The following is a 16,947-nucleotide window of genomic DNA, read 5'->3' as shown; positions in this document are numbered from 1 at the left end:
CAACCACCCTGCAAATACTGGGAGAGCTGTCGGGAAACATTCTGTAAGTCACTCATATTAGTATAGGCTATGGGAGTTACACAAATTGCTGGGAAGGGTGCTATACATCCCAGTCCCAATAGGGCCCCCCAATATGTCCACTTGTTCTTGAACCAAATCCACTCTCTGGTTGACTATCAGGATTCCTGCTTGCAGATGTGCGTTGATCTGAGTGTGTTTGAAGGGCTGCTGCCGTTCCTTCTGCAAGGGTGTTCACAGCTTCTGCAGTGGGTATAGTTGCAGCAAGCGAGACTGCTGCTGCCGTGGCAGCTGCTGTAGATATAGCCAATGCTGTCACAATGGCGGCTGTGATACCAAAGTCTCTCTTCTTTCTGGACAGCACCACCGGTAACTTGTCATCTGGAATGGAAACTGGGATAGGAACATGGGTAGGGATACGCATAATCACAGCCAGCTTGAAGGCCGTGACATTCCAGCACTGGGAAAGATAGCAATTCTTAGTGCAATTCAACGTATCATTCAGCTTGCTAGCATTTGCTAGGAGGAAAAGGAACGGTGGCGAACGCATATGGGAGTGGGCTGATAAGTAATATTATTGGGACAAGACACATTAACTGTTGTCTCAAAGGTACTAGAGTCATTTTGTTTATAAGAACAGTTGAGGGATTTGCCACCATTTAACATGGACACTGCTGAGATATCAGTACATGCTCCTAGCAAGTTACAGACCTGCCATGCATCAAAGGGAGAGGAGGGAATATGAGAGAAGAGTTAGTCACTGGTAAAGGATATAGCCATGCTTTAACCACTGCTCGTAGCTCTCTGGCTTGAGTCTGCCGAAGGAGGTGTAGCATCCCCAGAGTTATCATCAGCATCTTCAGCATCATGACTGGTGTTCGGAGGCAAGGCTGCACGCACCAGCCACTCTGTGATCCAAATTGGAGCCTCCTTTTCCTGTGGAAGAACACATACAGACCCCCTACTCCATACTAACACTGGATCTGGTCCATTCCACTTTCCTGTGAGGATGTCCTTCCAAAGTACTAAAGGCTTAGGGGGAGCAGCAGCAGCACTTTCATGTCTGTCTGCAGCTGATTTACCTGCTTTGTCCAACGTTAAAAATTTCAAAATAAAGAGAATGGTGTTGAGCTTATCTTTAGGGGACCTGAAGATGTCCCCTATTCCCCCTTTTTGTTTATAAAGCGCATTTTTTATTTTAAGATGCGCGCTCCACAACACTCTGTCCTTGTGGGTTATAGGGTATTCCATGTATCAAGTGAATGTCAAGTTGTTGTAGGAAGGCTTTAAAGGGTTGTGAGGTGTAGGCTGGACCATTATCTGTCTTTAACTGGCATGGCTTTTCTCATGCCGCGAAAGCCTGTAGGCAATGGGCGATAACATCTCTGGATTTTTCCCCCCTATGCACTGAGGCAAAAATTATTCCAGAGCAAGTATCTACAGAGACATGAACATATCTTAACTTTCCAAATTCTGAAACATGTGTGACATCCATTTGCCATATATGATTAGGTAACAGACCCTTAGGATTAACCCCCAAGGACGGTGCAGGTAGTAAAGTCACGCAATTTCTGCAGGAGACTACTATGTCCCATGCCTGTGCTTTTGTTATGTTAAATCTGAGGTGAAGAGTTAAAGCATTCACATGGAACAGCTTATGATAATGTCTCGCCTGTTGCACCGGGTCCTCAATGGCAAAGACAAGCAGGGTTGTATTGTATTTGGGCCTGCTTTCCCATGTATGGTCCCATTCCCATTAACATTTCTAGGTCCCCCTGAGGATTTCCAGCCGCTGCATTATGGCGGGCAGTGTCCTGTGAGTATTCTTGCCAGGCTGTTTTCCATACTAGATATTGCCCTCCTGACAAGGTTGCGCGGGCTAGATTACCCCAGTCTTCAGGGACTAAGTTCATTCCTGCTATGGTCTCCAACAAAGATACCGTAAAGGGTGCCTGAGGGCCATACTGCATGACTGCTTCCTTTAATTGCTTAACTAGTTTAAAATCAAGAGGCTGATGATGCCGCTGGTTGTTTTGGTCCTCTAAAACCGGAAAGGCAGAGGCCAGGTTATGATCTCTCCAGCTCGAAACCCTGCCACTACCGCATGTGGTGCAGCAGCTACAAGCTCCTTGGCACGCCATAGGATTATATGGCGGAGGTGCACTAAGCGTTGCTGTAGTCTACAGTTTCAACTCTTCAAACTTGGAGTGCATTTTACGGTCTAACTCCTCCCCTGACATTTCTTCTTCCTCTTCACTAGAACTAACCCCCTCTGAGGCACGAGAAGACCGCTCCTTTTTCACTTCCTCCAATGCCTCTGCTCCCTCTTGTAGAGCTGTTTCACATTTGGGTTTAGACCCCACCAGGCATCCCCGGACTAAGGTCCATATTGCCAGGGTCCCGGGTGGCAAAGGTGCTTTATTGTCCTGTCTCTTCAAATCCTCCCCTAAGTGGTCCCATTGAGATATGTTTAGCAAGCCTTCATCTAGGAACCATGGAGCCGCCTGTTCCACTGTATTCAAAAAGACCAGAGCAGTTTTTGCTTTTAGTGGAGTTCCATTGGCTTTCAGCAGGTCTTTTAAGGACCCTTCTAACCGCACTTTAGATACTTCAGATCCCATTATGAACACACAGACAACAGACGCGGACGTTAAAGACACTAACACATTAACTTTTTTTTTTTTCCAATTTATTTATTTTCAGAAAAACAGTATTCATTATTCTTTCACCAAACCCAGTGCTCCATGCAAGCTGTGCCCTCTATAATACCCACCACCTGGTACACCAACCTCCCACCCCCCCCGCCACTTCAAACCCCTCAGACTGTTTTTCAGAGTCCATAGTCTCTCATGGTTCATCTCCCCTTCCAAATTACCCAAAAGCACATACCCTCCCCAATGTCCATAACCCTACCCCCCTTCTCCCAACCCCCTCCCCCCAGCAACCCACAGTTTGTTTCGTGAGATTAACAGTCACTTATGGTTTGTCTCCCTCCCTATCCCATCTTGTTTCATGGATTCTTCTCCTACCCACTTAAGCCCCCATGTTGCATCACCACTCCCTCATATCAGGGAGATCATATGACAATTGTCTTTCTCCGCTTGACTTATTTCGCTAAGCATGATACGCTCTAGTTCCATCCATGTTGTCGCAAATGGCAAGATTTCGTTTCTTTTGATGGCTGCATAGTATTCCATTGTGTATATATACCACATCTTCTTGATCCATTCATCTGTTGATGGACATCTAGGTTCTTTCCATAGTTTGGCTATTGTGGACATTGCTGCTATAAACATTCGGGTGCACGTGCCCCTTTGGATCACTACGTTTGTATCTTTAGGGTAAATTCCCAGTAGTGCAATTGCTGGGTCATAGGGCAGTTCTATTTTCAACATTTTGAGGAATCTCCATGCTGTTTTCCAGAGTGGTTGCACCAGCTTGCATTCCCACCAACAGTGTAGGAGGGTTCCCCTTTCTCCGCATCCTCGCCAGCATCTGTCATTTCCTGACTTGTTGATTTTAGCCATTCTGACTGGTGTGAGGTGATATCTCATTGTGGTTTTGATTTGTATTTCCCTGATGCCGAGTGATATGGAGCACTTTTTCATGTGTCTGTTGGCCATCTGGATGTCTTCTTTGCAGAAACGTCTGTTCATGTCCTCTGCCCATTTCTTGATTGGATTATTTGTTCTTTGGGTGTTGAGTTTGTTAAGTTCTTTATAGATTTTGGACACTAGTCCTTTATCTGATATGTCGTTTGCAAATATCTTCTCCCATTCTGTCAGTTGTCTTTTGGTTTTGTTAACTGTTTCCTTTGCTGTGCAAAAGCTTTTGATTTTGATGAAATCCCAAAAGTTCATTTTTGCCCTTGCTTCCCTTGCCTTTGGCGATGTTCCTAGGAAGATGTTGCTGCGGCTGAGGTCGAAGAGGTTGCTGCCTGTGTTCTCCTCAAGGATTTTGATGGATTCCTTTCTCACATTGAGGTCCTTAATCCATTTTGAATCTATTTTTGTGTGTGGTGTAAGGAAATGGTCCAATTTCATTTTTCTGCACGTGGCTGTCCAATTTTCCCAACACCATTTATTGAAGAGGCTGTCTTTTTTCCATTGGACATTCTTTCCTGCTTTGTCGGAGATTAGTTGACCATAGAGTTGAAAGTCTATTTCTGGGCTCTCTATTCTGTTCCATTGGTCTATGTGTCTGTTTTTGTGCCAGTACCATGCTGTCTTGATGATGACAGCTTTGTAATAAAGCTTGAAGTGCGGAATTGTGATGCCACCAACTTTGGCTTTGTTTTTCAATATCCCTTTGGCTATTCGAGGTCTTTTCTGGTTCCATATAAATTTTAAAATTATTTGTCCCATTTCTTTGAAAAAGATGGATGGTACTTTGATAGGAATTGCATTAAATGTGTAGATTGCTTTAGGTAGCATAGACATTTTCACAATATTTATTCTTCCAATCCAGGAGCATGGAACATTTTTCCATTTCTTTGTGTCTTCCTCAATTTCTTTCATGAGTACTTTATAGTTTTCTGAGTATAGATTCTTAGCCTCTTTGGTTAGGTTTATTCCTAGGTATCTTATGGTTTGGGGTGCAATTGTAAATGGGATTGACTCCTTAATTTCTCTTTCTTCTGTCTTGTTGTTGGTGTAGAGAAGTGCAACTGATTTCTGTGCATTGATCTTATATCCTGACACTTTACTGAATTCCTGTATAAGTTCTAGCAGTTTTGGAGTGGAGTCTTTTGGGTTTTCCACATAGAGTATCATATCATCTGCGAAGAGTGATAATTTGACTTCTTCTTTGCCGATTTGGATGCCTTTAATTTCCTTTTGTTGTCTGATTGCTGAGGCTAGGACTTCTAGTACTATGTTGAATAGCAGTGGTGATAATGGACATCCCTGCCGTGTTCCTGATCTTAGTGGAAAAGCTTTCAGTTTTTCTCCATTGAGAATGATATTCGCGGTGGGTTTTTCATAGATGGCTTTGATGATATTGAGGTATGTGCCCTCTATCCCTACACTTTGAAGGGTTTTGATCAGGAAGGGATGCTGTACTTTGTCAAATGCTTTTTCAGCATCTATTGAGAGTATCATATGGTTCTTGTTCTTTCTTTTATTGATGTGTTGTATCACATTGACTGATTTGCGGATGTTGAACCAACCTTGCAGCCCTGGGATAAATCCCACTTGGTCGTGGTGAATAATCCTTTTAATGTACTGTTGAATCCTATTGGCTAGTATTTTGGTGAGAATTTTTGCATCTGTGATCATCAAGGATATTGGTCTATAGCTCTCTTTTTTGATGGGATCCTTGTCTGGTTTTGGGATCAAGGTGATGTTGGCCTCATAAAATGAGTTTGGGAGTTTTCCTTCCATTTCAAATTTTTTGAACAGTTTCAGGAGAATAGGAATTAGTTCTTCTTTAAATATTTGGTAGAATTCACCGGGGAAGCCGTCTGGCCCTGGGCTTTTGTTTGATTGGAGATTTTTAATGACTGTTTCAATCTCCTTACTGGTTATGGGTCTGTTCAGGCTTTCTATTCCTTCCTGGTTCAATTTTGGTAGTTTATATGTTTCTAGGAATGCATCCATTTCTTCCAGATTGTCAAATTTGTTGGTGTAGAGTTGCTCATAGTATGTTCTTATAATAGTTTGTATTTCTTTGGTGTTAGTTGTGATCTCTCCTCTTTCATTCATGATTTTATTTACTTGGGTCCTTTCTCTTTTCTTTTTGATAAGTCTGGCCAAGGGTTTATCAATTTTATTAATTCTTTCAAAGAACCAGCTCCTAGTTTGGTTGATTTGTTCTATTGTTTTTTTTGGTTTCTATTTCATTGATTTCTGCTCTGATCTTTATGGTTTCTCTTCTCCTGCTGGGCTTAGGGTTTTTTTCTTGTTCTTTCTCCAGCTCCTTTAGGTGTAGGGTTAGGTTGTGTACCTGAGACCTTTCTTGTTTCTTGAGAAAAGCTTGTACCGCTATATATTTTCCTCTCAGGACTGCCTTTGTTGTGTCCCACAGATTTTGAACCGTTGTATTTTCATTATCATTTGTTTCCATGATTTTTTTCAATTCTTCTTTAATTTCCCGGTTGACCCATTCATTCTTTAGAAGGATGCTGTTTAGTCTCCATGTATTTGTGTTCTTTCCAAACTTCCTATTGTGGTTGAGTTCTAGCTTCAGAGCATTGTGGTCTGAAAATATGCAGGGAATGATCCCAATCTTTTGATACCGGTTGAGTCCTGATTTAGGACCGAGGATGTGATCTATTCTGGAGAATGTTCCATGTGCACTAGAGAAGAATGTGTATTCTGTTGCTTTGGGATGAAATGTTCTGAATATATCTGTGATGTCCATCTCATCCAGTGTATCATTTAAGGCCTTTATTTCCCTGTTGATCTTTTGCTTGGATGATCTGTCCATTTCAGTGAGGGGAGTGTTAAAGTCCCCTACTATTATTGTATTATTGTTGATGTGTTTCTTTGATTTTGTTATTAACTGGTTTATATAGTTGGCTGCGCCCACGTTGGGGGCATAGATATTTAAAATTGTTAGATCTTCTTGTTGGACAGACCCTTTGAGTATGATATAGTGCCCTTCCTCATCTCTTATTATAATCTTTGGCTTAAAATCTAATTGATCTGATATAAGGATTGCCACTCCTGCTTTTTTCTGATGTCCATTAGCATGGTAAATTCTTTTCCACCCCCTCACTTTAAGTCTGGAGGTTTCTTCGGGTTTAAAATGAGTTTCTTGGAGGCAACATATAGATGGGTTTTGTTTCTTTATCCATTCTGATCCCCTGTGTCTTTTGATTGGGGCATTTAGCCCATTAACATTCAGGGTAACTATTGAGAGATAGGATTTTAGTGCCATTGTATTGCCTGTAAGGTGACTGTTACTGTATATTGTCTCTGTTCCTTTTTGATCTACCACTTGTAGGCTCTCTCTTTGCTTAGAGGACCCCTTTCAGTATTTCCTGTAGAGCTGGTTTGGTGTTTGCAAATTCTTTCAGTTTTTGTTTGTCCTGGAAGCTTTTAATCTCTCCTTCTATTTTCAATGATAGCCTAGCTGGATATAGTATTCTTGGCTGCATGTTTTTCTCGTTTAGTGCTCTGAAAATGTCATGCCAGCTCTTTCTGGCCTGCCAGGTCTCTGTGGATAAGTCAGCTGCCAATCTAATACTTTTACCATTGTATGTTACAGACTTCTTTTCCCGGGCTGCTTTCAGGATTTTCTCTTTGTCACTAAGGCTTGTAAATTTTACTATTAGGTGACGGGGTGTGGGCCTATTCTTATTGATTTTGAGGGGCGTTCTCTGAACCTCCTGAATTTTGATGCTCGTTCCCTTTGCCATATTGGGGAAATTCTCCCCAATAATTCTCTCCAGTATACCTTCTGCTCCCCTCTCTCTTTCTTCTTCTTCTGGAATCCCAATTATTCTAATGTTGTTTCGTCTTATGGTGTCACTTATCTCTCGAATTCTCCCCTCATGGTCCAGTAGCTGTTTGTCCCTCTTTTGCTCAGCTTCTTTATTCTCTGTCATTTGGTCTTCTATATCGCTAATTCTTTCTTCTGCCTCATTTATCCGAGCAGTGAGAGCCTCCATTTTTGATTGAACTTCATTAATAGCTTTTTTGATTTCAACTTGGTTAGATTTTAGTTCTTTTATTTCTCCAGAAAGGGCTTTTATATCTCTGGAGAGGGTTTCTCTAATATCTTCCATGCCTTTTTCAAGCCCGGCTAGAACCTTGAGAATTGTCATTTTGAACTCTAGATCTGACATATTACCAATGTCTGTATTGATTAGGTCCCTAGCCTTCGGTACTGCCTCTTGTTCTTTTTTTTGTTGTGAATTTTTCCGCCTTGTCATTTTGTCCAGCTAAGAGTATATGAAGGAGCAAGTAAAATACTAAAAGGGTGGCAACAATCCCAGGAAAATATGCTTTAACCAAATCAGAAGAGATCCCAAATCGTGAGGGGGGATTTTTCCCCCCTCACGATTGGGTGAGGGATCTCCTCTGATTGAGATCTCCTTTGATTGGGATCTCCCAATCTCTTCTGATTGGGATCTCTTCTGATTTGGGGATAAAAAGAGGTTCAAAAAGAAAGAAAGAAAAAAAAGAAAAAAAGAATTAAAAAAAGAGATTGAATTCAAAATTCAATCAAGAATTTAAAAAAGAATTAAGAAAAAAAAGATTGAAGAGATTAGGATCTCTTCTGATTTGGGGATAAAAAAAGGTTCAAAAAGAAAGAAAGAAAAAAAAGAAAAAAAAAAGAATTAAAAAAAAAAGAAAATGAATAAACAAAAGTATAAAAAAGAAATATATATATATATTAGATAATCTAGTTAAAAAACATTAAAAGAGAAAAGGGTAAAAGTTATAAAAAATTTTAGCAGAAGAAGAGAAAAAAAATGAAAAAGAAAAAAATTAAATTAACTGCAAGACTGAAAAATCACAGGCAGAAAGCCATGAGTTCCGTGGTTTGTTTTCTCCTCCTCTGGAATTCTGCTGCTCTCTCCTTGGTATTGGAACTGCACTCCTTGGTAGGTGAACTTGGTCTTGCCTGGATTTCTTGTTGATCTTCTGGGGGAGGGGCCTGGTGTAGTGATTCTCAAGTGTCTTTGCCCCAGGCGGAATTACACCGCCCTTACCAGGGGCCGGGCTGAGTGATCTGCTCCGCTTTGCTTTCAGAAGCTTTTGTTCCCTGAGCGCTTTCCGTAGAGTTCCGGAGGACGGGAATACAAATGGCGGCCTCCTGGTCTCCGGCCCGGAGGAGCCGAGAGCCCGGGGCCCCGCTCCCCTGTGCGCCCTCAGCGAACAGCTCCCAGTAACTTGCGTCTGCCCAACCTCCGGCCGCGCTCCGAGCTCACCGAGCTTGCGGCCGGTTCAAGGCAACTCCGAGCTACGAGCTTACTGTCGGCTCTGTCTCTGCAGCCGGCTTTCCCGTTCCAATATCCGCAAGCTCTGCGACACTCGGACACCCCCGATCCTTCTGTGACCCCGCAGGACCTGAGGTCACGCCGACCCTGTGTGGGCTTCGCCCCGGTTTAGCCTCCGGAGCGATGTCCCTCAGCGGAACAGACTTTTAAAAGTCCTGATTTTGTTCTCCGTTGCTCCGCCGCTTGCCGGGAGCCGGCCCCTCCCCCCGGGGTCTATCTCCCCGTCGCTTTGGATTCACTTCTCCGCCAGTCCTACCTTTCAGAAAGTGGTTGTTTTTCTGTTTCTAGAATTGCTGTTCTTCTCCTCGATCTGCCGATGGATTTGCAGGTGTTTGCAATCTTTAGATAAGCTCTCTAGCTGATCTCCTGCTAGCTGAGGTAGTCTCAGCCTGCTACTTCTCTGCCATCTTGACTCCTCCCCACACATTAACTTTTTAAACGCATATACTTCAGTCGACCTTTACTCCCCGCTTTACCGCGGAATTCCCACTTTTGAACATGGCATTTACTCCTGGCTTTACCGCGGAAGAAAATCCCGGCTCTATGGCTGCCCCGCTTCTTGTTGCAGTCTTATACAAGATTCTCACCACTTTAATCATGGTCCCTTAAAAAAATCCCTGTTACTATGCTGTTTAAATTTGAAACAGCCAATGACTATGTCCTCCTTTAGGCGGGCTTCACCAGAAAGTTCGTTGTTTAATTGCAGCGTATTTTGCTGGCAGTGAGCCAAACGCCATCTTGTAATGGCGGGGACTTTCCCGGCCAGAGGCAGTCCCCGACAATTTATAACATTTATGAGGAAAATTATAAAACCCAAAGGTAAGATGTCAGAACAACTAAATAAATGAAGAGATATTCTATGTTCATGGATAGGAAGACTCAATATTGTCACAATGTCAGTTATTCTCACCTTGATCTATAGCGCAACAGAATCCCAATAAAAGTTCCAAAAAGGTATTTTGTGGATATCAACAAACTGATTCTACATCTCATGTGGAGATGTCAAAGACTCAGAATAACCAACACAATACTGAAGAAGAGCAAAGTCTTACTGATAAAAATCAACTTCAAGACTTACTACAAAGCTACAGCAATCAAGACAGTACGTTTGGCAAAAAATAGACAAGTAGATCAATGAAACAGAATAAACAGCCCATAAATATACCTACATAAATATAGTCATATAGTCAACTGATCTTTGACAAAGAAACAAAAATATTGTTTCAACAAATGGTGCTGGAACAACTGGATATCCAGATATATTAAAAAAAAAAAATCTAGGGACACCTTGGTGTCTCAGTGGGTTAAGCCTCTGCCTTCAGCTCAGGTCATGATCTCAAGGTCCTGGGATCAAGCATCAGGCTCTCTGCTCAGCAGGGAGCCTGCTTCCCCCCTCTCTCAGCCTGCCTCCACCTACTTGTGATCTCTTTCTCTGTCAAATGAATAAATAAATAAATAAAATCTTTAAAAAAATAATTTAGACAGAGCCCTTACACCCTTCAAAATTAACTCAAAATAGACCATAGACCTAAATATAAATCCAATTATAAAACAGATGACAACATTGGAGAAAACCTAAATCACCTTGGATATGGCAATTTTTTTTTTTTTAGATATACACCAAAGGCACACTCCATGAAAGAAAATATCAATAAGCTGGACTTCATTAAAACTGAAGGCTTCTGTTTCCCAAAAGACATTGTCAAGAAAATAAAAAGATAAGCCACACACTGGGAGAAAAAATATTTGCAAAAGACATATCTGATAGAGGACTGTTATTAAAAATATATAAGAGATATTAAAACTCAAACATAAGAAAATGAACAACCTGATTGAAAAATTGGCAAAGGACTAGAACAGACACCTCACTGAAGAAGCTATAGAGATGGCAATAAGGATATGAAAAGATGCTGTGATAATCCACAGCATGTATAATTAAGGAATTGTAAATTAAAACAACAATATAGATATATCACTACACTTCTATTAGAATGGCTAAAATCCAAAGGCACCTGGATGGCTCGGTGGGTTAAGGCCTCTGCCTTTGGCTCAGGTCATGATCCCGGGGTCCTGGGATTGAGTCCCGCATCGGGCTCTCTCTTCATGGGGAGCCTGTTTCCTCCTTTCTCTCTGCCTGTCTCTTGTGTCTGTCCAATAAACAAAAAAATCCCTTCTTCAAAAAAAAAAAAAAAAGGAATGGCTAAAATCCAAAATACTGACAACATAAAATGCTTTTGACGATGAGGAACAAGAGAAACTCATTCATTCTGGTGAGAACACCAAAATGGTGCTACCACTTTGGAAGACAGTTGGGCAGTTTCTTACAAAACTAAACATATTCTTACCATATGATCCAGCAATCATGCTCCTTGGTACTCATCCAAAAGAGCTGAAAACTTTGTGTACACTAAAACCTGCATACAGATGTTTATAACAGCTTTTCCCATAAGTGCCAAAAGTTGGAAGTAACCAAGATGTCCTTCAGGAAGAGAATGGATAGATAAACTGTTGTCCATTGAGACAATGGGATATGACTCAGCGATAAAAAGAAATGGCTATCAAGCAATGAAAAGACATGGAACAAACTTAAAATTCATAATAATAAGTGAAAGAAATCAATTTGAAAAAGCTTCATGTTGCAAAGTTTCAACTACATGACCTTCTACAAAAGGCAGAACTATGCAAATGGTATAAAGGTCACCTTTTTGTAGCAGTTAGGGGAGGAGGAGGATGAATAGGCAGAGCACAGAGGATTTTTAGGGTAGTGAAACTGTTCTTTATGGTATGTATGATATTATAGATATATATCGCTACACAGTTTTCAAAATGCATAAGGTACTATACCAAGAGTGAACTCTATGAGAACAGTTTTTTTTTTTTTTAAGATTTTATTTATTTATTTGACAGACAGAGATCACAAGCAGGCAGAGAGGCAGGCGGAGAAAGCAGGGGTTGGGGGGAAAGCAGACTCCCTGCCAAGCAGAGAGTCTGATCTGGGGCTTGATCCCAGGACTGTGAGATCATGACCTGAGCCGAAGGCAGAGGCCTTAACCCACCGAGCCACCCAGGTGTCCCACCAAGAGTGAACTCTAATGTAAACTCTGGACTTTGGGGTGATAATGATGTGTCAGTGTAGGGTCAGTGAAGGTGACAAATTATCACCTGCTACAGGATATTGATAATGGGGAAGGCTGTGTGTATGTGGGGAAAGGGAATTTTACTTTGATCCCCAAACTACTCTAAAAAATGCAGTCTGTTAAAAAAAAAACTTTATAATGCAGCACAATACAAAACAAGAATGCATATCAAGAGGGAAATAATGTTTAAAGGGAACGAAGAACTTGAGTAATGTGTACCTAGGGGTTTTGGTTGCACATTTGTAGGAAGTTCACATTGTCGTTAGCAAATGTTTATCTGTGAAGTAGAAATAAATAAATAGTGATGAAAACTCAAAAACACAACATTAAAAAATTCCATCTATGGGCTCTTAAAAAATGGAACAAAATTATTTCCCATCCAATACTTCTTGGTTTTTTAAGCATTGTGGGGAATGAAGGGATAGAATTTATATTAAGCTTTATGATTTTTAAAAGATTGGATAATATGTTTCTACAAAGAAGGCTCCTCTGAGTAACAAAGAAATGAACACGGTAGCAGAAAGTGGAAAACAGGCTACATCTCTTGTCATCTCACGTTCTCTGAAACCCTGTCACTTAGTGGAGACAGTAACTATTCGATGAATAGCAAATGGTAGTCTTTCAGATTCCTGAGATTTTCACTAAGGATCATGAATGGATTTTTTAAAAAATATGTAAAGAATGTCTACAGTGCAAGTACCTGCAAATAACTGACATTTTGGAGAGAATATTTTAATCAGCAGAGAAGGTCAAAATGACAAAGTTCCAGGATCTGAGTAAACATATGAGATTAAAAAATTAAAAAAAAAAAGATTTTTTTTAAAAGAACTTTTTTTTTTAAAGGACTTAAAAAAAAAAGTCCTTTTAAGAGACAGTTGGCTGTTTAAACCAAAAGTACAACTCACTGAGAGAATCACCACATTATTTATTTGGGTAGAAAGGACTTGGGGGCCCATTCTGCAGAGGAAGAAATAGAATCACTAACAGACCTCCTGCCTTGCACAGCCAGTGGCTAGAATCCCTGCCTCATGAGACCCTGTGCTAGAACGCCGCTAGAACCATCTAGAACTATGTTAGTCTTTCTTGGAAGCCAACAAGTGTTTGACCAGTTAAGAGCACAGTAACAATAAGTCACATTAAGTTATAATGATTATCAATATCTTTAAAAGCCTTGTAAAGTTCCTTTTTGAGTAACCCTCACCCCTCCCTTAGAGAAATTTATCTGTGATTCACCTCTTTGAAATACCTCATTGTTGCTACACAGTTACCATAGCCCCCCCCCCCAAAAAAAAAGCTTTTTATTAACAAAGTGTTCAGAAGGGGGCGCCACTGACAACAATGAGAGTTTTTGCTGCCTGGACATTTTTTTTTTTTTAAGATTTTATTTATTTATTTGACAGAGAGAAATCACAAGTAGACAGAGAGGCAGGCAGAGAGAGAGAGAGGGAAGCAGGCTCCCTGCTGAGCAGAGAGTCTGATTCGGGACTCGATTCCAGGACCCTGAGATCATGACCTGAGCCGAAGGCAGCGGCTTAACCCACTGAGCCACCCAGGCGCCCTGCCTGGACAATTTTGTTGCAGAAACAGCTGAAAGCAATCAGGTCAGACAGAGCCAAGGGCTGGAGGGATTTTTAAAATTACAAAAACCAGACCAAATCAAACCAAAACAAAAATTAAAACCAATGGCCAAGATTTCAAGTTTTTGCTAATAAAGGTATGACATTCTCCTAAGACATGCGAGTGACTTGATCAATATATTTATATATTTGAAGAAGAAGGAACTATTTGATGCAGCAAATCCACGTTAATTAAAAATTACTAGGTATGGGAGCGCCCGGGTGGCTCAGTGGTTTAGGCCTCTGCCTTCGGCTCGGGTCATGACCTCAGGATCCTGGGATGGAGCCCCACATCGGGCTCTCTGCTCAGCGGGGAACCTGCTTCCCCCATCTCTCTCTGCCTGACTCTCTGCCTATGTATGATCTGTCTGTCAAATGAGTAAATAAAATCTTCTAAAAAAATTACTGGGTATGAAATACATCGAGGGTACCGGAAGGAAAATGCTTTCACCTGATCTGACTAGGAATGAAATGCCTAAATTATAACCATAACCCCTATTTCTGCTTCTGTACCTTTGCTTGCTAACCCATGAAGAGATGGAAATTTACCAGCAAACTTTCTATAGGCACTCTGTAACCACACAAGCCCCGCTCAGAATGGAACCTAGCAGAGTGGCTGCTCCCGGACCCCCACCCGGCTCTGGGCTGAGAGATAACAGCCCTCTGGCGCCAGAGAAACCCCCACCCAGAACTGGATGTGACAAAGTGACTGCTCCCAGACCCCCCACCCAGCTTTGGATGTGGGAGATAATAACCATCTGGCACCCCGCGGCTTGACAGGGAGACCCCGGCCAATCCTGAGGGGCACATACCCCAGCAGCGCCAACTAAGCGGTTTGAAGAATGACAGCCCTTTGATCTAACCAATAATCTGTTCCCAGCCTTTTCCCGCTCTGTAGCGCGCCAGTCATATTATAGAGTTGCTGTTTTATTTTCCCATGGTCAGTAGTGATTTGTTACGAATACTATATGTATGCTTAGTCCCTGCCTCCCCAAAATAGAGTATAAAAAGTGCTGTGGTCCTGAGCTCAGGACCTCTTAGCGTCACCAGCAACGAGTGCGCAGAGGTTCGGGTTTGAACTCACAATAAATGACCCTTGCTGTTTGGCTTTGACTCCGGACTCTGGTGGTCGTCTTTGGGGGCGGTCTCGGAATTTGGGAATTACAGGAAGTGGTTGAAGCCTGAATTAAAGTGATATAAAAAGAGTAAAGACCTGGGGAATATATGGGGAAAAAATACCTAGAAAAACAGCAATAATAACCGGCTGCTATTTATTGATCCAGATCCTGCGGTAGGCAAAGAAGAACTGGTTTTAGTCAGAGGATGATCTCCGTTTGTCTTCATGATCCAGCATTCCCTGCAAGCCAGGCATGGGGCTCTGCACTAGAGCTGCAAATGCTCGGGGCCCTCACTGCCCCTTTTCTTTTCTCAGGGTGACAACGGGCATGTCTGTGGTGCAGTGTTATAGGCTTTACCACAGGGAGATATAAGACTGCCAAGGGTAGGTTGGAGCTGGGAAAAGCCCCTTAGGAACAGATTTTCAGGGGAGATGATACACAAAGGCAAAACAGAAGAATGAGGGTGAGTGTGTCAAGTTTCAAAGTGCCAGGAGGCAGCACAGTGCATTTGGGAAACTACAGCAAGTTCATAACAACTGACAACTGATCTGGCAGCATCGCCTGGGGTTGGAGGCTGAGCCCCGGGGTTAACATTGGGGGTGAGATGGTTTGTATACTATGCCGAGGAGGTGAGATACTACACTGTGGGGGCACAGGGAGCCACTGGAGGATTTAAAATATCAGAATTGTAACCATAATAGAGTATGTAATTGCATCCTAGCTTTCATCAAGGGTAAGATGCACTATAGTTTATGTTCGACTAAGAAAGAGGAATGCTGTCAGTTAAACTAGGATATGTCATCAAGTGCAAGGTGAGTGCCACCTTAAGAGATATTAATATTGGAGGGAGAGGACAAATCTTAGAACAAGTAAATTGTGGTACTAGAATAATTAAGAAAGGTCGAACACTCTGATCAACAAAAAAAGTGATTATCGCTTACCGTGTGTCCCAAACTATATTAAGTCTTAGAACAAGAGACGTTCTCATTTTGACACCCTGCAGCTGTTAGACCCAAGGTACAGAGGGCAGTAGCCAACTACCAGTATGCAGACTCTAAGAGCAACTGCCTTTTAAAGAGGAAACAGTTGAGAGTGGGCTTTCTGAGGTAGAGAATTATTAGCTGGGAAAGTAGGAAAATTGACACAGAATCAGAGTTGATGCCACTACATGACAGAGTTGGTGAAACTTCCCTTCTCAGAGATCTTGAGGCTCCTCAGAAATGTATTTTTCATTTTGGACAGAACATTCAGGATAAATATGCTCTGTTCGAGTTCCTGGTTCTTTCATCAGGAATGTTTCTTAGGCTTCACTGGCACAAGAAAAGGGTTTTGATAGTCCAGGGTACATCCTGACAAAAGCAAAGCACAGTATCTATGACAAACTAACCACTCAGAAGAGAACAAGAGATAAAAAGCCAGGCCGACCTGATCCTGCAGGATAGGTTAGGTTGGTCCAGCAACAGGGGCAGATGGGAAGTGCCATCTCCTGCTAGAAGAGCTAGAGAAGACCCCTTCTGGAGAGACCACCAGGAGAGGAGAGCAGTAGGTGCTGAGAGGCACTAAGGACTTTGCGTGAAGGACCTGTGCCTGAAGCTGGCACCAGAGAGTTGCAAGGGAGTTGAGCAACATTTACCTCTTGAGAACTGGGCTGGAGGGAGAATTCCTTGAAGGAGGAAGATTCAAAACTTGTGTATGGAGCTACAAGAAAAGCAGCTGGGACAGTGGTGAATCCTGCCATCTTACAGTAAGGAGTTCCTTCCCTGTTTGAAGCTTGACAGACCAATGAGGAACCATCGCTAGGCATTCCACCACCAGAATGACCTTGTTATTGTTCCCCATCAAAGGCAGTGAATCTTCTTCAGGGATGAGGAACCATGATGGATTTTTGGTATCACCTGAGTAGCTGTTAGACTCATTAGCTCACACTCAATGGGAGACAGCTTTTTTTTTTTTTCTCCTTAACAATATGTGTCTTAGTAATACAAAAGTAACCTGAACTTGTAGTGAAAGATTATTGATGTGAAGGACAGGATTCTAAAAAGAAAATAACATCTTAGTATATTTAATTTTAAAACAATATGGACCATCAATTTTTAAGGGAAGGAGTCTTA

This window comes from Neovison vison, chromosome 9 (genome assembly GCF_020171115.1).
Source record: "Neovison vison isolate M4711 chromosome 9, ASM_NN_V1, whole genome shotgun sequence".
NCBI lineage: Eukaryota > Metazoa > Chordata > Mammalia > Carnivora > Mustelidae > Neogale > Neogale vison.
Note: the sequence above shows the minus strand (reverse complement) of the source record.